The 24,749-nt window shown below is 40.9% G+C and overlaps 1 protein-coding gene across 4 annotated transcripts in view; it reads right to left on the reverse strand.

Annotated features, from left to right (window-relative positions):
- PTPN3 (protein tyrosine phosphatase non-receptor type 3) overlaps positions 1–24,749 on the reverse strand; it is a 160,209-nt gene that overhangs the window by 121,091 nt on the left and 14,369 nt on the right. The window contains exon 1 of one of the 4 annotated variants that reach the window (XM_090137213.1): positions 176–300. The exons of 2 other annotated variants lie outside the window; for them this stretch is intronic. The gene's annotated coding sequence lies outside the window, so the exon portion shown is untranslated. Of the gene's footprint in view, positions 1–171; positions 301–24,749 lie in introns of those variants that run through there. One more of the 4 variants, XM_031589143.2, reaches the window with a different exon arrangement.

Here is a 24,749-nt window from a genome sequence, read left to right on the forward strand (position 1 = left end):
AGCCGCCCGCTGACAGCCGGCACCGCGCTCAGCCCCGCCGCCCGGAACAGCCGCCGCTCTTCAGCGCCCGCCCCGCGGAGCGCGGAGCGCAGGGCACGGCAGCCCCAGCCGCCCGGTTGCGCCCCGGCAGCGCCAACTTTCCCCGCGCCCGGCTCCCGCCCAGCCCGGTACCTGCCTCGCAGCCACCCCCCCGCCCCCGGGGGCGCGGAAGGCCGTTGCGGCCGCCGCCACGACGAACACCGAAGCGAGCAGGTGCGGAACGCGGCACCGCCGGGACCGCTGCCGCCGGCTCCTGCGCTTTGGGCTGGGCGGGGCGGGGCGGGGCGCGGCGGGGCGCGGCGGGGGGGCGGTGGGGAGCGAGGACGCCCGCCCGCCCGTCCGCTGCCGCCTCCTAGCGGGGAGCAGCGACAGCTCCGGCCGGGCCCCGACCCTCATCGGCTGCACTCGGAGAGCTTCGGCTCTTTCCGCGGCTTCCGGGAGAGACGCGGGCCCTGGCGTCCCGCGGCCGGGCGAGGTGCGATACCGCCGGACGGGACTCGAGCCAAACCAAGCTGTGGGGCAGCGGTCGCTCCTACAACTGTACCTCAGATTCGGGGCACGGGGGAGTCTCAGTGCTTGCTGCCCACGGGGAGACCACGGTGGCTGCCCCGCTAGGCGAGGGTCTGACGAACCGGTGTCTCTTTGTCTTGCCTCCTCAGCCAACCATGAGGTGAACTCGTGCCCGCAGCACAGCAGGCTGCTCAAGGTGCCAGGTGTGGGCACGCTGCCGCAGCGCAGCGCAGAAATGTGGGCTCCAGCCTTGACAGCAGCCAATTGTGTCAGAGCCGCTCTGCACCACGCTAATTAGCTGTGCCTTTCAGCAGAGCTAATTAACTGGAGCAAGGTACCTCCATGGCCAGGCAGGCCGGTGGTGTGTTTTCTCCAGTGGCGAAGCTGTTTGAAGAAGTTTTCAGATGCTTGTGCCTGCCCTTGTGGCACAGTTGTGCTAACACAACTCTTCAGTGAGATCAGCTCTTGCTTACAGTGCACCAAAACTCTCTTAAAAAATGTGTGCAACTCAGATATCGCTTCTAAAAATACGTGGTATTTCCACGATCTGTTGTGGTCCCTGTCCTCGGATATCTCTGTTAGCAAAGGAGTGGGAGCAGGCAGGAGGTGAACAGCAGACAGAGCACCAGAGACAACAAGGGACAAGGAATCTTAGAATCATAGAATGAAAGAATCATTAAGGCTAGAAAAGACCTCTAAAATCACCAAGGCCAACCACCAACCCACTCTACAACCATAGAATATCTCAAGTTGGAAGGGACCCATGAGGACCCATCTAACTCATGGCTCCATACAGAACCACCCAGAATCCAAAACCTATGTCTTAGAACATTGTCCAGACACTTCTTGAACTCCAGCAAGTTTGGTGCCTTGACCACTGCTCTGGGGAGTCTGTTCCAGTGCCCAACATGACAGGGAAAAGCAGGTCTGATCACCCCTTGATGTGCCTATGTGGTCCTTCAAATTTCAAAACTACCCCTCCCAGTGTACAAATACATCTCCTTACAATGGAGATGTGGCTCTCCAAAATGCATCACTCATTTCCCCACTAGGGACAGTGCACACTGCCGCTACCATGGCTGGCTCCCAGGGCTTTTCAGAGTCAGTGCAGGTTCCTCTGGGTAGTTCTGTCTTGGCCTTACAAAACATGCTTGTTGGCACCTATCCCAAAGAGCCATCTTTCCAGAAGACTTCACCAAGGAAGCTGTCTAACAGTCTAATCTCTCTCCATCTACAAAATGTGTACAAGCATAACTTTGCACACATTTACATCCTGATTAAAAAAAAAAAAAAAAGTCATAGAATCATAGAACCACATACTGTCTTGGATTGGAAGACTTCCAATCTCCTGCTGTGAGCAGGGCTGCCACTCACTGGGTCAAGCTGCTCAAAGCCCCATCCAACCTGGCCTTGAACGCCTCCAGGAACAGGGCATCCACAGCTTCTGTGATCAGTACCCTGCATCCCTCTGAGTAAAAAATTTCCCTCTAACTTCTCAATATCCCCTCTTCTAGTCAAACACTGTTCTCCCTTGAAGTAAAAAGGCTTCATTCTAGTTCTGAGGCTCAAAGCTTGTCTCTGGGATGTGAGAATGTTCAGCTTGAGAATGTCAGCATTTGAAGAGAAGCCCTGACTCTGCCCACCCAGGTCAGCTCATCAGCGTCAGCCCAGAACCTCTTCTTCATCCGTGAGGAATGGACCCCTCTGACACTTTGCATTCCATGGAAGGAAGCTAAACCTGCAGGTATAAAACTTTGATCTTGGAAAGCACATTCCCAAATTTCTTGGTTGTCTGGAAAGGTAGAGATCTCTGTACAGATCAAGAGCAGGGAAAAGAAGGAATGAGATAACTAACTGTATGTTCTGCACACAGACTGCTGCAGGAGTGCTGCTGAATTTGTCCTGACAGCAGCAGATCTCTAGCACCATGTGTGATGTCACCTAGTCACTTAGTAACAAAAACACATTTGCATGTGAATGTTCCTACAGGTCACCTACTTCTTCAAGTGCTAAATTAGATTTAATACCAGTTCACTACCCGTAGTTAATATAGATAAGTTCTCCGATTAGGTTGACCACATGGCTGCACCTGCACTTGCAGTGATAGAAGCAGCTGAGATGGAAGAGAAGGCTGCCTATTTGAGCTGCATAGCTGGGCCATGCTAGCCTTTGGAGGTGATGAATATGCAGCCGAACTTGACAGCTTAGGCTGGCAGTTGAAGAAGAATAGAAGGAAAAAGTCCTGCTATGTATCTTCTAAATGATCACTGCTGGAGTTTGGCTTAGATGGGGGTAAATCCCAGAGCAGGATTTTAGAGAGGTACAAAATGACACTTAGTATCCCGTTTTGGACAACCTAGGAGAAATAAATGAGTGATTCAGAAAAGAAGGCTAGCTGGGGAAAGTTAAAGATTTGGATTGTCCAGGGATTGTCACAAGACAAGAAGACAGTTGTCTTCAGTTACATATAGCACATGAGAAGGGCACCGATCCCATGTTCTCCAAGACCACTGGGGTTGGGATGCAAGCAGCTTAATTCACAGGGAAACAGACTACAATGAACCAGTTAAGGTAGGCAAATGGTGGAACCTCTTTCATGACATTTTAAAAGTTTGGCTTAAGTAAATATCCTGTATCTAAGGGATGAGCATTCATTTGAACCACGTAGGAAAAAAAGACTGCCAGAGGCCTCTGTCAACCTATGTGGAGGAAAAACACTTTCAGATTTGTGTTGTCAAGCCCAGCAAGCCTCTCATGAGTAAATACATGTACATACATACATGCATGCATGCAGACTTGCAGAAGCTCATCAGCCAAATTTCAGAGAATTTCCTTTAAATCAGTGAAAGACTCCTTGCTGAAAAAATCATGGACATGCTGGAGCTCCTCAGTAGATACTTCTGAAGAGGCAATTTGTTTTTAGATAGCAGTTCTTTATCCTCTTTTCTTGGAAAAGGCTGTGGCTTATACTTGCTTGAACTCAGTTCAGCCTGAGGCAGAAACCCATGATGGGAAACTTCATCCTAATAATTAAACTCTGGTGCAGTTGTTACTGAAGCAAGGTCTTTATAAATAGAGCTCTGTACACTATGGTCACCTCTGCCTTATAGATACATCTGCAATATGCATGCATGGGTTAAGCTTCAGTTCAGTTCAGTCCCAGAGGTACTGAGGTTCTAGCAACTGTCCTTCTCCCAAGTTTAGCAATACATTTTTAAGTCTTGTCTTCTTACACAAACCAACAATGAGGTTTCAAAAAAAAACTCAACAAACCAGTAAGTGACTTAAAGTAAGTTCACACGATCGGCAAATACCAGTGTAAGAAAACACAGACTAGGAGCATATACACAGGCAGGGAATGCTGCCCAGCATTTAGGCAGTAGTGTGTCTGGCCAAAGCAATTAGTGTGCTTGCTGGATCTTTGTGATGTCATTCTCCTTCCTCATTTCAGCTGTGATTGTCAGGCATTGGCTTACAGGCATATATGAAGATAATCCATGCTGTATGTTGACTCATGAAATATGCATCATGAAATATTGGTTAAACAAAGGTAAGAGAATATGAAAATGCAGGCGCTGAGAATGTACCAACGGTGTTTCATTTAGTTCTAAGCAGTGAAAATGTTCCAGACTGTAAAATGATGGGAAACAGTGAAAGCACCATCAACTTGGTCAGTTACATGTAAGCAAAACATCATTGTAGATTAAGATATTTTGCTGAGAAAATGCTGTGTATGTACACATACAGAAAATTAAGTGATAGTTGAAAAACTCTTTACCTCTACTTTGATTATCTGATCAATAGCTTGATGAATATGTATTTACATTATGTTCGCAGCCTTTCTGTCACAGAGAAGCAGACTTCTCAAATGATCTTTTTGGCTTGCTCTTTCTTTACTCTGCATTATGGGACACTCCATGATTTCATGTTATCTGTCATCTATAAAGACAGTGGGAGGTGTTATTATAACTCGTTTTTCTTGCATTTTCCTATAACAGTATTTCCCTTCTTCAGGTTATATATTTTTAATTAAAAAAATGCAATTCATAGGAAAGGAGTGTTGGTTAATTTTTGCTTTGTCTAAAATTTGCAAATTTTTACATTTAACAATTAATCATGAAAAGCATATTTAAATGGCTGTTATTTAAATGGATACAATATATATAATTAATTCAATTGCACGGAGTAACAATGTAGCCCTAGTTAATTTTCTGTAAAAGGTATTTTGTTTCTTGCAAAATTACCACTCCCTAAAGTATGGCGGGAGCGTATTTTACATTCAGTATCATTTGAATTTGAGAAGGAACACTGCAGAAAACTGCTTTAATTGAAGTGTGAAATGTATGGAATTGAGCCTTTAGGGAGCATTGGGCACTTTTCTCATCATTCTGGTTGATAGATTTGCATGATGTGGGTGGGGAATGTTGTTGATCTGGCTGTCCATTTTAATTTTGGGCCAGTTGTGGCAGCTTGAGTGTGAAGTATGAGAGCAGCTTTAAAGAGAAAGACAAGTATGGGAACCTTAGAATAGACACTGTGCTGAACACCAAAATAGGAAAATTGCACCATTTACACAAATTTAAGTCAACTCAGAATATCATAAACTGCAATACTTTGTACTTTATCTCCTGTATTGAATAATTCCCATGTCTTTTTTGGCTTCCTGTTTCACATGAATATAAACAAGCTGGAGAAAAGTTCTTAAAAGTTAACACATGCCTTTCCTAGTTCTTTGGGAAATGCAGCTCTGAATTTAGCAGGAGACCAGCAAGCCTCAATGAGGGGACTTGAGGCGTCCCCTAAAGGGGAAAAAAAAAAAAAGTATATTTTGCCATTCTGATTTACATGGGAATGTATTCCAAACCTAACCTACCTGCCATCAGATCATCAATGCCTTTCTGCTGAATTTCCTATCAAATCATTCCATTTAAGAGGAGTCTCCTAATTTGTTGCTACATGCACATCTACTGTTACAAGACTAGGAAAATGGAAGCAAAGCTGCTTCACACCTGCTAGTTTTCTGAGAATCATTACTGCTGTTTTTAACTGGATAACTGCTAAGGTCTGATTTCAGGGTGGTCCTGTGTGGGGCCAGGAGCTGGACTTGACGATTCCTATGGGTATCTTCCAGCTTGGGTTATTCTATCATTCTATGAACTGCTCTTGCTGCATTGCTGGTAGTACTGTTGTCATTGTTGTGAAAAGCAAAGCCTCCTTCCAGCAGATGGCATATAGACCAAGTAATGGCAAGAATGTTTCTGTGCAATTTGGCATCCTTACACAAATGGAACGAGTAGCCTTCCCTTTTGCCATGTTATCACACCACAGTGTTCATTAATGCTGTCAAAAATGGAAAAACTCAGCTACCACTTCCCACCCACTCTCCATCCCCTGACAAGGAAACCGTATGTTTCGGGAAGTGAGTAATAGAACAGCTCCTTTCTGAAGGTCACAAGAAATGAAAAAGAAAAAAAAAAGTAACTGTGTTTCTTTTAAGAGACTGTTAATGAAAAGTGCAAATGCCTCAGCATGTTCATATTCAGCATAATTCAATCCAGGGTTATCGTGTACCTAAGGGGAGAAGCCAGAAAGAACTAGGTCTAGAGTCTGGGGATCAGAAGGCAGCAGCTTGTCTACACTAATTGATTTCCAGGCTGGTATTATAAAAATCTGTATAGTGGAAATAGTAACGAGGCCCTACATTGGCGGGGAGAAGAAGTTCTTACAGTTTAGCTATGAGCTTTCAGTAATTATGAGGTGTTGCACTCCAGGTACTGAAGGCATAAAGCAACGTGAGTGGTTTTCTTGCTACAAGCCATCCAAACATACCTTGTATTTTTCTGACATAACTGTCTGGCTTTATAAGCAGATTCTGTCAAGGGACTTAAAAGCTGGATGCTGCAGCACTGACTTTAGAGGTAAAATCAGGACTGCTATATGCAGCTTTTGTGCTGCTTTCTTGGAAAGAGTGGTGAGGTATTGGAACGGGCTACCCAGGGAAGTGGTGGAGTCACCATCCTTGGAGGTCTTTAAGGAAATAATAGATGTAGCACTTGGGGACACAGTTTAGTGGGCAATAGTAGTGGTAGGTGGACAGTTGGACTAGATGATCTTAGAGGTCTTTTTCAACCTTAATGATTCTATTCTATTCTTTGATTCAATAGAGTACACAGGAGACGTTTTCCAACTCATGTGACATTGAAAATCTGCCAGCACACTGAATTGATAATGCTTGGTCAACAAATTCAGCAGGGAGATGATGTTGATGCTAGTGGTGGGAAATACTACATGTGCAGACACCTGGCAAGACTCACATTGTAGCCCCAGGTGCTCCATCAAGGCACCTCCATCCATTTGGGGTGAATTTTCTGTGTGCCCCTGAGCAGAAATAAGATTGGTGTGCCTTATCGCTGGGTTCTGCTTATGTTGAGTTACTGCCTAAGCCATGGCTCCACAGCCCTATTAGTGCAAACATGAGTGTCTGCAGGCATGTAACTCAAGGTACATAGAAACTGCATTTTACCAAAATTAGGTGTGCCCTTCATGTCTCTGACTTACTTCCATGTAAACACTAAGGGTACTAATGTAGGAGTTTAAAATTTAGTCCAGGCCCCACTCTGAGCTTTCTAAGAACCCATGTTGTATCTGGCCTTACATACCTTTCCTGCTTATTCTGCCTTCACATGCTCTGAAACTCTGTGAGGTCTATAATCATTCTTTAGATAACACACGTAGAAAAGAAGAATTTGAAGACAACTTTAACCTTGCAGGACCACGCATGGGAAATATTGGCATTAAAATCACTCTAATTTATAGTTCTGCTTTCCTAGCATAGTTACCAATTGCAGAGTCACAGTTAATATTTCCCAGTTCTCCCATATCTTTTCCTCAGAGGATGAAAGTCATACAAAACATTTATATGCTGGTTTCTTTCGACTGGACAGAATTACACACCAGAGTACAAATGCAGATCATTTCATGAAAATCCTTTAAAAAACGATATCAAACAGATACTGTTTTGTTTTGTTTTCCATTGAAATTCAAGACCACAGAAAAAGTTTGTGGGTATTTATTGTCATACCTGTCCTTACTGCAGACTTAATGGCTCAACCACAGCTCACAGTGCTGGCATTTCACAAAAACTCTTACCTATCCTCTCCTTCTCTCCCCACGTTTGCCAAACTATGTATTTTGATAAAGCAATACAGTATTATTTACCATTATCCATCACTTCCAGTCCTAATTCAAGCTTTTTTTTTTTTCTTTTTTTTTTTTTCAGGATTAGTTAGGGAAAATTTGTGCTGTGCTAATAAAAGACATTTTTATTATAGTTGCTGAAAGGAAAGAAAAGAGCAATAGAGAGGAAAAGATTCAGCTCAAAGTTTTTATTCTGCTCAAAAGAAAAAGCCTCAGTGATCTGAATTTTTGGAGTTAGCTTGTCGCATAGTATGTGTCACAAAAGTATCTTTAAGGTTGTTCTTTGACTCTTCTCAGATTAGGTCAGTTTTGTCTTGCTTTTCTCTAGCCAGCTATTAACGTTTCTATGGCTTTTAGATGCCAAGGAAAATAAGCACTTTGCTGCCATTTTGGACTCACAGGTCCACCCATTGGATCCTTAGATTGACTAATTTCTTACCAGAATAAAGAGGATCAAGATTTATTGCCCAGGTCTTGACAGTGCAAACCCAAGCCCTCATTCCTGATTAGTCCAAGTCAAGCAAGGCATTTCCTACTGTGTTTTTTTTAATTGCTTCAGCCAAATCAGTGTTTCCTACTTTCCTATCCTAGGATCAGAGGTCACGTGGTAAGAGTGGCATCTAATGGCTCTGAGGTCCTCAGGGTGGTGGAGGAGATTTTTACTGGTTGTTGAAGGATCACATATAGATGTTTTGCCATTTTTAATGTCAGGAAGCCAAGGAACCAAGCAATTTTGGAGCACCACTGACAATCAAGCCCTGCTAGGGACTATAGTTTTCAAAGCTTAGACACCTATGGTTCCTGTGTGGAGCTACCTTGCCAATCTGAGTAGTTTGTGTACTGTTGGCTACCTCAGGCTTTGTTTGTATAAATAAACCTGTGTATAGAATCATCACATGCTCTCCCTTTCTTGCCTTCCACTCCACATGGGACTTTTATAATGCTAAAATTACAAATATGACATCACTGCCAACACTTCCGCTGGTAACATTACTCTCTTTGTAAAGCCTGATAGCTAACAAAAACTGTTTTCAAAGCAGAGATGATCTCATTTCTGATGCTTGTGCATAAAGATGTTCTGGCATGATAAGATCCTGTGTAAATTTATGTGTTTGTTACTGAAACATATCTTAAATCTTTTCAGAAGGATAAGAAGGAAACAGAAACAAATAAAAGAAAAAGGAACAGAAAAAAAAAGAAAAAAAGAAAAGAGGGGAGGAAAAGGGGAAAAAGGAGAAATGAGAGGAGAGGAGAGGAGAGGAGAGGAGAGGAGAGGAGAGGAGAGGAGAGGAGAGGAGAGGAGAGGAGAGGAGAGGAAAAGAAAAAAGAAAAAAAGAAAAGGAAAAGGAAAAGGAAAAGGAAAAGAAAAAGGAAAAGGAAAAGAAAAAGAAAAAGAAAAAGAAAAAGAAAAAGAAAAAGAAAAAGAAAAAGAAAAAGAAAAAGAAAAAGAAAAAGAAAAAGAAAAAGAAAAAGAAAAAGAAAAAGAAAGAAAAAGAGAAAGAGAAAAAGAGAGAGAGAAAGAGAAAGAGAAAGAGAAAGAGAAAGAGAAAGAGAAAGAGAAAGAGAAAGAGAAAGAGAAAGAGAAAGAGAAAGAGAGGAAGAGGTAACTTCTTTCCTGGACAAGGCAAAGCAAAAGCATTTTTGAAATCTTCAAACTGTGGAAAGACTGTTTTAAATATAGAAAGAAATTAATGAAGCTGATACTAGCAGGCTAGCTGGAAAAAATATATGAAAATAAAAGTCCAGTTGTTTCCCTTCAAGAGAACTATCTGTTCCTGATTCTTCTCCTCAAAACCATACTTTATGAGTCAACAGCTCCAAACAGCTAATATCATATGCTACTGTAACCTGGTATGCTCCTACCTGGAGACTTAATATTGTCAAAATATTGTCAAAGAGAAGGCCACAGAATAAAAAGGGGGAACTGTTTACAGTGAGACAGCTCAACACTGCTATTTCATTAAGAGAATTAAGAGGCACATAACAACAATTATAAATAGGAACCATAATGAGAACATGAATGAAATATATATAGTTATATGATCCACTAATGACTCCAGAGAAGCCATAAGATCAATGAGTCACTGAGATTTAAATATAGCCCCTTGCTGCAAGAGTTTTATCATCACACAAGGCTCAACTGGAGTTAAAGGGGGTCCTACAGACAGTGATTTGTGTGCTGGTAGCAGTGGCTAGCAGCAAGTCAGCTCTGCTACGAGCAGTGCAGCAGAGAAGCTGCAAAGAGATGACTCACTGATCAGAGGGCTTCCATTCTAGCTGTGATACAGTGGTGTAGATGAATGCGTTCATTATTTTCTATAGCCTGTGACCTTTCCTGCTTTGTAAATAGCAACATTTATTTTTCTGCACAATATTTATTTTAACATCATCACTATTGATTTCACTGTATTTCATCAGTTGTTCCAATTGTAAAGTTAAGTTCACTTGCTGGGATGAGATCAACAGCTTTCTAAAGGCAAAAAAAAAAAAAAAAAAGAAAAGAAAATGGAAAAGATGGACTATGGTTTTAACAGCTGGGAACAGAAATAGCCTTTGACACAGTGATTTTAGAGTTATTTTTTACTGTATGACATAATTTGTTTTTAAAGAATTGTGTCTAATAGACACACGTCTGGCAGAGCAAAATCATGAGAGGGGTAAAACAAACAAGCTGACCTCTACTCTGCTGCCACCAAAACAGCGCAGGCGATGAAGAAAAGAATTTTACAAGGTCCTTCAGAAACATAAACCCAGAGACTATATTGCAGATGTTCTTGCTATCATCTGCAGTGCTGTCTCTGAAGGTCATTTATAATTTCAGCCCCGATTTGCATGAAGTTCGGAAGGAATTCAGAGTGCCTGCTAAAAGGTTTGCCTTTTGAGGGACCACATGTGGCTGCTAAAAGCTTTTGAAAGCACATGCAAAAGGGTGTGCTACCACTTCAGGAGGTTTTCTTTGGGCATTTGAAGAAGTGAAACTTGGAAATAATAAAAAAGGATACAAGTTTATTTTTTCTCCTGTATCTTCTCTCTTACCTCCACATACTTCAGGAGAGATAAGAGGAATAAGCTTCACTGCGGTGCTCAGCTGTCAGCCCCGAGCTCAGCGCATGGGCTGTATATGAGCTCTTGAGAAGCTTGCCAGTGCAACATCATGTACACTGCTCATAATGACACTGAAGGAGCAATTAAGAGAGGATATTTTAACTGCACCTGAGTTAAACTTGCTATTTGCTAATATTCAGATAACCTCGTGTGTGTATGATCTCATGCCAAGAACTTATATGTAAAAATAGGATGTTCATAGATGAAAGTCGTTAATAAATATTGCAGTATTATGCCTGAGTGTGTGCTGCCCTAGCTACTTTATTCCTGTCAATATTAATACAGCTGTCAGAGGCACAGGGTTTCTTTGAGCTAGCATGTTCAATAAATTCATCCTTGGCTGCACTGCTAACTTCCTGCACTAGGATTACTGACTGCACAACCACTGAAATCTTTTCTCCCATCCATTGTGAAATGCTGGCTGTGCGGCTCAGAGGAGAGAAGCAGGCAAATGGCGAGGAGCTGACATTCTCCCTGTGCTTATTGATGCGATGAGCTCGAACAACAACGAGGCATTTCCTGCAAGTCATGTGTGTTGGGAAGTCCGTGGAGATTTGTGGCAGGCAGCTGTATGCCCTCTTTCATCTGAAAGTTGTGTTTGGCTCTTGTGGGTTACACTGGTTTGCCCAGGGTTTGCTTGCAATCATATTTCTTGTTATATTTTCCACACCTTGAGGCAATTGCTACGATGGAAAAAGTTTCTTTTGTACATTTAGATATAGTTCATGAAAAACATGAACAGCTAGCATTCTTTAAGGCAGGTTTTCTTTCATACTGCTTTCATACTGCTCATAGCTTGCTATGGAATTAAATAATAATTAAATATTGCATGATAGAATAAAAATGCTTAGAATTCCTATGGATTTGTGGAATACAGCTGTACAGAGATGCTGCTGCTGCAGCAGTTATGTTTTCAAGATCAAATGCAATAGAAGAGTTAGGCAGATCGTCTCACACTAAAATATTAGTGATAGTTTCATGTTATCACATCCAACAGCATTTATATGTCTGTATCTATATATTCACTTTTTGTAGTTGGGGCTTAGAAAAAAGTTTTAAGTAAAATACTATAATTGTAATTTTGGGATGTGCTTTTTATGAGGAGTTTGCTAACATTTTTTAAAGAATTCTTTGGAGAAATTGACAATTATTTCTTTACACATTTGGAGCAAAACTCAAGCCATTTCCATATAAAAGTATAACCTTACAGATTTTTTTGTTCCATTTTGTTTGCCCAATTGAACTTGTTTCAGTGCAATACATACAGCTGAAAATTATATTCTGCCAAGGATTTAAAACATGGTATGACATGAAAATTGATTTCCATGAAATTTGTAACCATGCTGACATACATATATATACTAGAAATCAATAACCATTTCAACATCTTTCAAATTTTGTTATGTATTTCTATTCTAAAAAAGGAACTAAGCAGCCCCCTGGTGACAAAACTAATATTTTTATATTGAAACTGGTATTTTAAAAAGATATGTCTGCTAAGGTACTCTCAGGTGCATATACTCATGCATTTTGTTCTGTACTCATAGACTCCCATGGAAACTGAAGAAGACCATTCATATTTATAAAGGTAAAGCATATTACAAATATTCCATATTTGTAAGCTGGAGGGCTAGTTTAACAAATGCATTAATGACCCATCTTTTTTTTCCCCTTTATACTTATATTTTCAGTAAAATAGCATTCTGTATCTCAGACCTTCAGACAAAATTCCACACATCACAGGAAATGTGGGAAATACATTTTTGAGCAAACTGTATGAGCAGTTTACTGTAGAATGTGCTCCTCTTCCGCATCTTAAAGCCACTCCTCCAGCTTCGATTTCAGGAGACAATGTCAGAGTGCAAGTTTAAAAGGTGACATCAGAGTTCTGAGCACGGGAAACCACTGCCTGCCTGTCCCTTCTGAGGATGACTTGGAAAGGAGTAATGCAGTGAAACAAACTGAGCAGGAATTCAAATGACTTGGTCAAGCTGAGTCAGAGCAAAAGTTTCTATGATGCTGACTGCCTGAGAAACCAGGCCTTAGTGTTTTGTAATGGCTTAATCTACTTTTTAAAGGAGCCAATGCATTGCTCATTTCTGGTAATGACAGAAGTATTATTTACAAAGAAGACTCAAATTTTGTCATTTAATAATCCACATCAGAATGCAGATGGAAAGCGCTATTTGCTCACAACCTGCATTTCTGATTAGATTTATCATTTGCAGAGCAGAAGTACACTGTTACAGAAGGAAAGTAGCTTGAAAGGAAAAAGGATAATTGGACTAGTAGGTTAGAGGCATTCCAGAATTAAATCTTTTTTTTTTTTTTCCTGTTTCTGAAATAAATCAACCTTAATATAAGATGATATGGTCAACCTAATAAGAATTTCTGATCTGAAATTTCATCATGTTTGTGTGGAAAGAGAAAGACACTTTTAAAATGCTCATTGAGTTTAGAGTGAGAAAATAGATTATATCTGAAGAAAGCTGTTTCAGTGTCTGGGAGCGAGGTTCAGAAACAAATCCCTTAAACAGCTATTATTAGTCATCTCAGAGGAGAGAGATATTTTATCTGACTCTGCCCCAGTTTGAAGACCTCTCAGTAATACAAAGAAATGGAAGTAAAACTATTTGAAAGTCATTTGTCCTAATTTCTAGTGTCTGCTAAAGTGATCCACATTGAAAGTCTAATCTAGGGAATGGTGCTATAAAGGACTCATTACCTGCTCCCAAACCTAAAGTACTCTTCCCATCATCTTTTGTCCTTCACCGTAAAGAGATTGTTGGGATTTTGCTCTGTAGTTCCAATGTAATGTAATGCTATAATCTTAATAGGAGTTGGAAATATCTTAAGTTCAATTTCTATGTGTAGTGGCAGAATTTTATTGGGTCACAATCTGCAAGCATTACTTAATATTTTCTTGCTATTTTAATACATTTCCTGGCAGGTTAGGCATGGTCTGCTAGTTCAACTTATATTCAGTCAGATGGCTAAACAAAAAGCCTGGCAATTAAACTCATGAGGTGGCAACCCTTCAGAAAATCATCTTCCTCTTCAGAGGACTGCTTCCTGTGTTCTCAGTATTCTGGAACATAGATGGAAAATACTGTGAGAATAGAAAATGTTTAGGAAAGAACAGCAGTGTAATAAAAAAAAAAAAAAAAAAAAAGGAAGCATGAATGAAATGATAGTATAGCATTTCTTAGGATGAGTACATACAGATTTTAGAAAAAAATAACTAAAGAGAAACAAATCTCAGGGTGCTCTTTCTGTTTTTGAAGGAATTTGATTCAGGGAAGCCACTAGTCATTTACAACCAAAAAAATACCATGGATTTCTGCCAAGCTTGTCTTTCTAGGTTTGTGTCAATCCGTATTTTCCCTGTCCTGCTGCTGGCTAGTTGCCTTTTCAGTACTTTAACTGAAGAGCAAGAAATACAAATTTTCTGAAATCTCTGCCAAAGCTATACTTGGCGAGCAAACAGTACTGATGAGTTGATACTCTGCTTCCTTGGAGGCCAAAAATACTCTTCTCATGATGTAATCATGGATTTTGTTTTAATTGACTTATAGCATGTATATATGCCAAAAACTTATGATCTGTCCATTTGAGACACAAAAGTGTGAAGGAGACAGAAGAGCTTCTGGTCCTTGCTGGTGCCATCCAGCCAAATGGATGCACCTCACAAGCCAGCTGCAAAGATTATCGGTTTCTGTTGGATTCTGAAGGACAAAATTCGAGATGATAGCATTTATAGGATGAGGTAATATTTTATTAGATAAACTGATTGAGATCAAATGGTGCAGTGCTTAGCCTTAGTGCTTACTGCTTAGATACTCCTGACTATAACCTACACTGGCTGAGTCTTTAAATATAAGGAAAAAGTTTTTTACAGTGAGGGTGGTAAGGCACTGCCACAGGTTGCCCAGAGAGGTGATGGATGCTTTGTCCCTGGAGATATTCAAGGTCAGGCTGGATGGGGCTCTGAGCACCCTGATCTGCTGAAGGTGTCCCTGTTCATTGCAGGGGAGTTGCTGTAGATAGCCTTTAAGGTTCCCATCCAACTCTGTATGATTCTGTAGTGTTTTTCTAAGTAGAAAACACAGTGCTTCCATTTATGCCTGTGTTACTAGGATTTTAAGCCTGAATTTGCAAGTGATTTACCAGTGCTTAATGATTAACAAGAACGGGATCAAGTTGTTTCCCAGCCCTTCTCGCTCAGTAGCACTAACACAAGTAAAGAACATCGCAGTCTCATCTTGAGCACAAAAGGAAGTCTGTTGACTAAAGTCAACACTTGAACTGGAGAGAGGGCGTGAACAACCATAGGTATTTTGAGTAACTCTGCATGTGCCCATCCTCATTCTGTGAGAAGGGAGCTCTGTTGCAGGCCATTAACTCATGGGTGAGTCAGGGACAGCTCTGGTGACGAATCTGAAGGAAGAGCTTCAGATGGGACGCCTCCCATGGACCTTCCCACATGGACCCTTCCTTGGAGACACCTCTAGAGGTGTGTGCTGCATCTGCAACCTCAGAGAGCTTGATTAGCCACAGCCAAAAAATCTTCACAGGTCAAAGAGCTGAGTGATGCGGAAAAAAAAGTCTTTCAGAGCACTCTGAGAGCCTGTAAGTTCAGGGAAACACTGCTGCAATTTTTAAAGTTAATTTTGTCTGTTAAAAAAAAAAAAAAAAAAAAAAAAAAAAAAAAAAAAGCAGCCTGGTTGACTTGTACCCTGGTTTTTATAGAGCAGAGCGCTGATTTCCTGCTCGCAATGCCGAACGCTCAGCGCGCTCCCCAGGCTGAGGGCCGCTCGTTGCCGCCTCTCTGCGGTCCTTTGCCGCCCTCTGCTGACGGAGCCTCGCGCCGGCCTGCGCTGCAGCCGCTTGCAAATAGGAGGGAAGGGGAAAAGGAAAACAGGGCCGTTGCTTCTCCAGAGAGCTCTGCTCGCTTCTGGTGGACCTCACCAAGACGTGGGCCTCCCGAGAAGTGCATTCCTTCACTTCATGTGGGTGTGCATATGCTCTTCACACGAAAACAGGCACACATGTCCCTGGTAGTCTCTCAGCCTCTCCTCTGAAACAAGCGGCTGCTGGAAAGGTCAACATTTGTAGCCCTCAAGCTTTCCATTTCCTGTAGAAATGCCCTTAATCAAACAAGAAGCTTGAAACTGAATACAGGGCCCTGCGAGCCCAGCTGAATTCTTTCCATGCCTCATGTTTTTGGAACATCTGCACACGGCCAGTTGCATTACAAGATGGCCTGTGAGCCTTAGTCATGGGCCAGGAACCTGTTTACACTGCCTTACAGCATGGTAATAAGCATTTACAGCTTCTGGAAATAAAGGGTTTTGATTTGGGTGGTGTATTTTTGTTTTTTTAAACTATGTGACATTAGCTGTAAGGAAAATAGAGAACCTCCCAGCTGCGTTAGCCCTGTTATGCTGAGCTGAAAGCTTGTTGTTGCTTATGCTTGCGTGGGTGCTGGCGTGTTCATGCTGAAATGAAGTGCAGTAACAGCTAAAATATTAAACATGAAATACAAATCTGTCTCATTCTCCAGCTCAACTCTTCCTCCCTCCTCAAATCTCTTTCTGAACTGTATTGCAACAGAGCCACTGCACAGTTCTTTCTTATGAGGTTATCTTAAAGAGATTTGTCTTTCTTCATGCAAAGTAGCTTACAGCTTCCCAAGGATGTTCCCAGACACTCTGCATCTTTGCTTCTTATCTCTGTTATGGTGATGCATTTTTACAAGTGTATTTGAGTCTAAAAATGTAGATCTAATTAGATTTCCTGTGGAGAAGAAGTAATATAAATTGAGACAAGGACAAATGGAAGAACAGGCATGTGATACGTGTTGTGTACTGAGCTGCTGGAGGCAGTCAGTGGCTCAACAGCAAGCAGAGCTCAAATCCAAGGCTGAGTGGAGGAGGTAAGAACAGAAGAGTTTGGAGAACAGAGAGGAAGAGGAGGACAGGGGTGGCCACCTCATCATGCAGCATGTTCCTGCCCATGTATGGAGTGGTGGGGGGAGGCATGCTATTGAGCAAGCCTTCTTCCCATTGCTTATAATTACAGATACACCCATAAGTGCACATGCAAGCTTACCACAAAGAGGACATGACCTCCCTTAGCACATGAGCAATGCTATTGTAGTATCTGTAACAGGCAGTCCCTTTGTTTTCATTCAGTTTATTGGAATTCTCTTGTAAGCTCTGAAGTTTTAATTTTATCTTTCAAGGTGCTGTGGTAAGCTGGTTTAATTATTCAGTGCTGCAGCCTGGATACAAGTTCTGGGTATCCTAACGTGGTGGAGACTGTCTCCACTTTCAGGAGTGCAACAATGATGTTTAGATGCGTAAGTGGAGGTTACACCCATGATAGCCCAGTCTCTGTCTCCCTACTGCTTATACGCTTACAGGGTCTAAGGAAGAAAGTTTCTCTTCAGTCACATGTACAGTCACATGAGCTTGGGCAATGCCATGCAGTCCAGCTGCTGCCACATGCACAGAGATCGACAAGTTGTTGCTCCATCTACCTTGCTGGCAGGAGAAACGATTTGTCTCCACTGCACCACCAAGGAGTGTTTCTTTTGCTCATCCTGAAAAAGCAAACTTTCAGTTTCACCATTCTCTCAGACGCATGAATAAAAATACTAGATACAATGAGGGACAACTTTTGCAGGATAAGACTCACCTCAGAGTAGATCCTGACAGACAGTGGCTCAGGCAAACACTTAAAAGACCCAGAGGATGTGGACTCAAATCCTAGCCACAAATAAAGTGTACTGGAGAAAAGCAAAATCCATCAGTCTCTTGTATAAGCTGAGAGGAAAAACTCACATGCAAGTTGTAACTGCTTATACGCCTTACATTTGGTAAAGACTTGACCTGACTTCCATGCCTATGTCCAGTAGAAGTATTCATGGCTGTAATTCTGTCCAGCCAAGAGAGAGATTCATAGCTTTCTTTGAGCTGCAAGTTTAGTCCCTGGCCCTCTCCTTGGCATTTCCTACTGCGCTTACTTCTTAGCTCTTAGACCAGTAACACAGCTCTGAATGTGCATACAGGCTTGCAGGGCTGAGGGTTGAATTTGTCTCTTCCCTGAAGGCAGTAGAAAAATTCTTCCTGACAGCATGAGAAATGGTCTACGTAGATCTAAAGCAAACTGAGGGAGAATACACCCCACACATTCTTTCATGGCATTTTCCCTCCCCAGCACTGGAGAAAGAAGGAGTAGTCATTTACCATTCAGCATTAAAATCAGCATAGCTAGATAAAATTAATGTTCTTTTGTGACATTTAAGGAAATGCAGGAGAATAAGTGAAATTATCAGCAAAGAGCTTTACAAAGTACTCTGTACCTCACTGTTATTTTCTAGATATATTTTCACCTTTCTTCAAGGTGAATTGGAACACTGTCAGTACAACCAGAGATTTTCAGCATCTTATTTATTCAAATCAAAGCGTATTGTATTAATTCAGTATGAGTTTTAAACATTCATTTATCTCTTTGTTAAGTTATCTTTCAATTGGAAATCTCACAAGGTCGGTTTTCAAGTAGGAGACTTCAAACATTCTTTAGCCTCTAATCCTGCAGTGTTTCCACATCAGCTTAGCTTTAAACTTGAGTAACTTTGCTCTAACAGCAGTGCAAAAGACGAAAAGTATAAGGAAAGACATAAGAGCTTACTAAAACTTTAAAGGCTTGACTTAGAATGATCATCAAAATGATTTTTTTTCCAGTTACTTCAATGAAGCTGTAGTTTCCATTTTTACTTAACCACTGAAATAAAGAAACACTAGCAACTGGGATAGTGCCTAGATGCTTTAGGTAGCCCACATCAAAGATACTTGTTTTCTCACAACATAAGGCATTCAATATCCCCTGAGCCTGAAGATTCACTTCCATTTCTTCTTGATGCCTCTCCTACGCATTTGTTTTCATCTATCCCCAAATAGTGAGTCATACAAAGTCTGTTTATACAGGATGAGATTAATTTCCAAGACACGAACTGTTAGAAGGCTCCTACCCTGCTGACTTCTGGATTTTAGACCCAACTTTAATTTGAAGCTCTTCCAGTTGTTGATTCTGAGAAAACATTCATTAGTCCTATTTTTGCCCACAAACAGCTTTGAAATTAACATTTGTGTGGTTCTGAATGCTGCATTTCTTTCCAGCACAGGAATAAGATCTTGCCTATGTGCATTTATCTTTTCTAAGCCTGTTAGAAAAAGGAAAGAACAGATCCACATCTTTGAGATTTCAGTTAATATTTGCTTGTAATTCACTGTCTAATGCAAAATGCAGGAAGGAAGTAAACATTCTATTTAAGGAAATTAATGAATGAGTGTGCATTATAATATGGAAAGAACAACGTAAGAAATGTCATCTCAGGCAGAACGTATATTATTCCAAGACATTGGAGAAGGAGATGTCAGTTTAAGTCAGTGCATATTATTACAAGTGTTCTTTGAAGTAATGTTTGAAATGCAGTTGCTTCCACAGAAAGAAGTTCTGGGTCTGTGTTTAGCCCCATTTTCCCTGGAAGAACCATGCACTGCCATTGGTAATAGTGATATGGACTGTCTGATTGCACTCTGCTTACAGGTCTATGTGGCCAATGCTGGTTGGCCTGCCTGCATGGTCATTGCTGCAGGTGCAGCTGGAGATGGAGCACTGATGAGACCCCTCAGTGACGTGTGGGACATGGCCAGCCATGATTTCCCAGAGCTGGGAGGTGTTTATCCAAGATGAAGCCCAGAAAGTCACAGTGCAGGTAACCTAGTACAATAATCAAGCACCAGCAAGTGAGCAGTGATGATCTCCAAAAGGACAACCAAATACTTTCCTCTATCCCCATCCATCTCTATAAAACATAACTAAGGCCCTTGCTTCTTCTCCAAATTCATAAGGCTGTAATGCTCTCTGCTTTTGTTTTGGAAATCAAAGGCCAAGGCCTTGTATCTCCTTACCACAACATATAGCCTTATGAGGTAAGGATACAACTTAGTTTCAAGGACTTTACATTTCTCCAGTTCTTTATGATGCTAAACATCTCCAGCTTTCAATAAAAGCAACGCACAGTGCTGAGCATTTTGCAATAAGAAATCCCAAATCTGCTACTGTTAAAACTGGAGCTCTAGAATTTATCATGGCAGGATTTCATTCATAATTTTTTGTTTCCAATGCTCAACTTCTGGTAATTTTGTGATATTCATAACAGCATAAAAACACTGCAAAATAGCATATTCAGTAAGTATTCATGTCAGTGGATTTCTACATCACTTTAAGAATAATAAACCGAAACACATTTTTTGAGGCAATTAATATCTGTAAGGATCTGAAATATCTTTGATGGAAATGGTGACTGCTGAAGAAGGGCTTAGCTGTCAGGATGATCTGGAGCTTATTCAGTGGAAATACACTCAGCAACGTGAAGAATCACTGAATGCTGGGCTGCTACCTCCATGTACCGGGTTGTGGAAACCCCTGAGAGACTGGAAGCCGTTGCTTGGCTTACACTTGCCCAGTTGTCAGTCTTAGGAACACATTCTCTTTGGATGTGTCTGAGTCTCCTAAAGGGTTACATGTACTGCTCCTCAGTAAAAAATATGTGAATTTGAGGAGTGGGTTCAGAGGATAACAATGATTTAGGTGCTGCACAGAGATGGTGTAACCCTGTGGCTTCTACATCCTAAGATAACTGGAAAATACAAAGCGATGGTGCAAGCAGCAGCAAACTGAAACTACCTGTACTTTGGATTTGAAAGGATATTCCTAAAAGTACAAACCCTTGCAGGGGTAGGTAACAAGGAAGTCGGTGGTTTCCTCCTCCTACCTCTTGGTGCAGGCAAGAGTAACTGGCATAATGCATGAAGTGCACACCAGGGAATTACAGTCCTAAAGCCTCCAGCATTTCTCTAGAAAAGCAGGGAAGGAAGGCTGCAGAACACACCTCACCTACTGCCATGCGTACATGACTTGATCCTGAGGATGAGCAGATGTGAAATTGTAGGGTAGCCTTAAAGAGTATGCCTACCTTTTTTCTTCTGACAAGAAATGTATTTAGTTATACAATGAATCCAACACTTTTTTTAGGCACAACTGCAATATCGCCAGTCTTCTCAAAAGTAAAACAACTGCTGGGATTAGTTGTACAGATAACATAATCCATGAAAGTTTATCAAAGCCCATGCTAAATTGCATTGCTCTATTGTAGGTGATATCTGCAAAAACAACCTTGCAATGGCCAAACCACCAGGGGATGGAGGACAAAAGAAAGTTAACTATTAGTCTCAGTTTTTTGTTTGTTTGTTTTTACTTTTGCAACTTTCTGCCTCAAATTAACATTGGCTAGTGAAGTTCTTTGCTCTGAACAGTAGGTCGATTACTGTACAGATTACATTTGTCTTTAATGAAGTGAATCTTACTGCTCCTGCTCCTGCTCAAGGATATTCTAATAAATGAAGCCTAGCATTCTAATGAGTTTCAGACAAATTAGAAAATTATGAATAAATAAAAAATCCAAAAATAGTTTTTAATTACGCAGGGATTGTTCCCAAAAGTGAATCCATCTCAGACAGGAAGGTGGCTTTAAATACCTGGTGGTTTAAGAGCCATCTCCAAAGGGATTATTAGAAAACGCGACTTTTAAAGATGCAACACTCATAGTACCCATTAATTAATGAGGTTAAAAATTAGCATAACTTTAGTACAAAAATAGATACAAAGCAGTTGCTAGAATGCAAGTATCTGAAATAGAAAGCCTGATATTTCTTCTTAGTTATGCCAACAAAGCAGAAATCGTATGTTGGGCTACTGGCATTTCCTTTAAAAATAATCTTTCCTGTTTGAAAAATTAAGGTTGTGACATGAAATGTACCTTAGACAAAATTGCCTTAATTGTTGTGGAGTGTCAGAGCACCACTGAGTTACTCCATCTTTGTGCAGCCGTACAAAAGTAACACTGATAGCTGCCACAGCAACACAACAACTAAAGCTGTGAGAACAGATGAAGTGCCTCTGAACTCATGTCCATAAGGTATAAATCCAAGCTGGTAAATCCAACCAGACTTCCACCTGAGTGGGAGGAAGCCTGGCTAATTTGATTAGAAAGTGGTTAAGGTGCCCATTCCTGCTACCGCTGCTAAAATAACATCAGATGAAGGCAAGAAAATGGGAGAGGATTGCTTTCCAAACTACCTAAAAATAGTCTCAAAATGTAGCTGCACCATGGCCTTCCAATGCATTTACAAGAGAGGATGTGCGTTTTGTTATGAGTGTTCTTCCAACAATAAAAAATGACTGGATATCAGCTTCTGTTTTTGAATGCCATGGATGAGGCTGGGTGTAGGAGGAAGAAGCCAGCTAAGAGGAAATTTGAGGCTTTTCAGTTTCCTACTGTAAGCAGGTATGCCCTGACTGTACTGCTTCCAGAGGTGTATGCTGCAAGTCAGCATTAATAACAGCTCACAAAAATGTGGCTAAACCTGTATAATATATAAGACATAGTTACAGCACATGCTGCCATTATACTGCAGCATCCAGAAGCCTAAGCAAAAGATCCTCCATCTCCTCCAAGTCCACCACACTTACACCCTGCTGTTTCCTAAAAATCCTCAGTTTCAACCTTGAATGAATGAACATGTCTGAGAAAGGCAATGAAAGTCAGGGCGATTGTGGATTTTCCAGCAGAATGCTTTTACTGGAAAATTCAATTTTTGAAAACTAAAACATTTCTCCAAGGTATAGCTGCTAAAAAAAAGAAATCACCCCAGAATGCCAACAAAACAGGATGTTCTGACAACACACCTGGTAGAGTATGCTGCTCATACAGCTCGTAGTGCCTGTAATACTTGTGCATTCTTTTGAAGACAGATTCCAGCACAGCCTTGCCATGTGCAATCAAAAACCCCCCAGTGTACTGCCACAGGAATAGGAGCTCGTAGCCCCGGGACTTCTAGTTTCTCTGCATTTTAGTTTTTGATCCCAAGTACAGAGCCTTCAAGCCTCAGGTGACAGATGACTCAGCCAGTGGTTTCATGAGTTTTTTATCTTCCAGTGGGTCACTCCTCTCACTGCATCTTACAGGCCACACGGACACCATGGGAGGTAGGCTCCCAAGCTCCATGGTATTCACAAACAAAATATCTTGACTGTTTCCAAAAACATTTTTGTTCTGCCACTGTAAAACATTTTGAAATATTTTTTTCCCTCTAGAATAAAATATCTGTCCTTTTTCAAAATTCTTGAGTTTTCAATAAACGTGGAAATTGTAATGTTAAACAGCTTCAGTTAAAATTCAAAAAAAGAAAGTAGAGAAGGAGAGAAAGAAGGAAGGAGAGAAAGAAAGAAGGAAGGAAAGAAGGAAGGAAGGAGAGAAAGAAGGAAAGAAAGAAAGGAAGAAAGAAGAGAAAGAAAGAAGGGGAGACAGAAGAAGACAGAAGGAGACAGAAAGAGACAGAAAGAAATAAAGAGAATGAAAGAGACAGAAAGAAAGAAAGAGTGAAAGAGAGACAGAAAGAAAGAGGGAGAAAGAGAAAGAAAGGAAGGGATGAAAAATGAGGAGAAAAGAGAAGGGAGGGAAAGGAAGGGAAAGGAACACCATATAACCAGACACTGGTAGTATCCACTATTTGGGAAAGTCGTAGAACCTTCCCTTCCCAACAGCAGAATCACATTATTAGTTAAAAAGCAATATCCAGGGGAAAAAAAAAAAAAACAACAAAAAAACAGAAAACAACTCAAATTAATCTCCTTATTTATATAAGCTAAATATTTTATATTTCACAGATTTTCATCTAAGTGCTTTCTCTGAATATTGGCCACTACATATAAAATTAGTCAAGAAGTTTGAGATTATGTGAAAAAAACATCTGTCAGATCTTCCTTTGTTCAAATGTTTTGAGTGAGTAGAAGCACTTTGTGTGATATTACAATAGTTGAAAATGCATATCTTGTGAGCAGACATACTTGAAACATACCTTTCTAGCAAAAATCCACTTATGTACTTGTTTGTAAGGATTAGAAGAGTTAAAAAAAAATAATGCAACAATAATTTTTCCCCATAGAGTGCTGCAGAATTGTGAAGAGGTGTTTTTTTTTTTCTTCAGTTTATTTCACTGAAGAACAGAAGGCAGCAATGTTCTGAGGTTACCCACAAGTAAGTTCCAAAACATTTTTGTTTTAGATTTGTTGAAATGTTTTCCTTCAACAAACTCAGTTTTTGATATTTTATTTTGACTCACTGCGATATTATTTTAAAATAATATGGAGGAGGAGAAGAGCTGTGTAGCTATGGTACACTTCGGATGGTTATCTTAAGGAAATAAGGATTACATTTCCATTCTCTGATTGTGCTTCTCTGCTTGCCTGACCTGCTCCTCTCTCTCCATATCCCCAGTAGATTTTTAATCTAGTTTTGATCAGATATGCCAGAAAGTTCTGTAACTCATACAATCTCAGGAAAACAGGCCGGTGAATACAGCTGGAAAAGAGTCACTCATACTACACCATTAGGAAACCAAATGCACATCCTATTGAACGTGGGAGAAACTGCAGCACAGTTTGCATTCCAGTCCCACCACTTATAGAACAGCTTGTTACCACTGTCGGGGAATTCAAGCTGTCTGCACCGTGGTCTCTGGGCTAAAGCAAAAGCCTTAAAGAAACAACAAGAAAGAGCAGAATTGAGACAAGGATGAGGCTCTTAAGAAGTGATAGGGAAGCCTGGTATACAGAAACTGCCTCCAGCTGGGAATGGTCTAAAAGGATATTGTCTTCCCACAATTCACCACAGGAAATAAATAAATAAAAATCCCAAATTGTTGCTGAATCTTGGATCCAGAAATATGAAGGGAGTGAAAGATTACGAGTTTTACTAAGAAGTTTCA

Source organism: Phasianus colchicus, chromosome 3 (genome assembly GCF_987193195.1).
Source record: "Phasianus colchicus chromosome 3, bPhaCol1.hap1.1, whole genome shotgun sequence".
NCBI lineage: Eukaryota > Metazoa > Chordata > Aves > Galliformes > Phasianidae > Phasianus > Phasianus colchicus.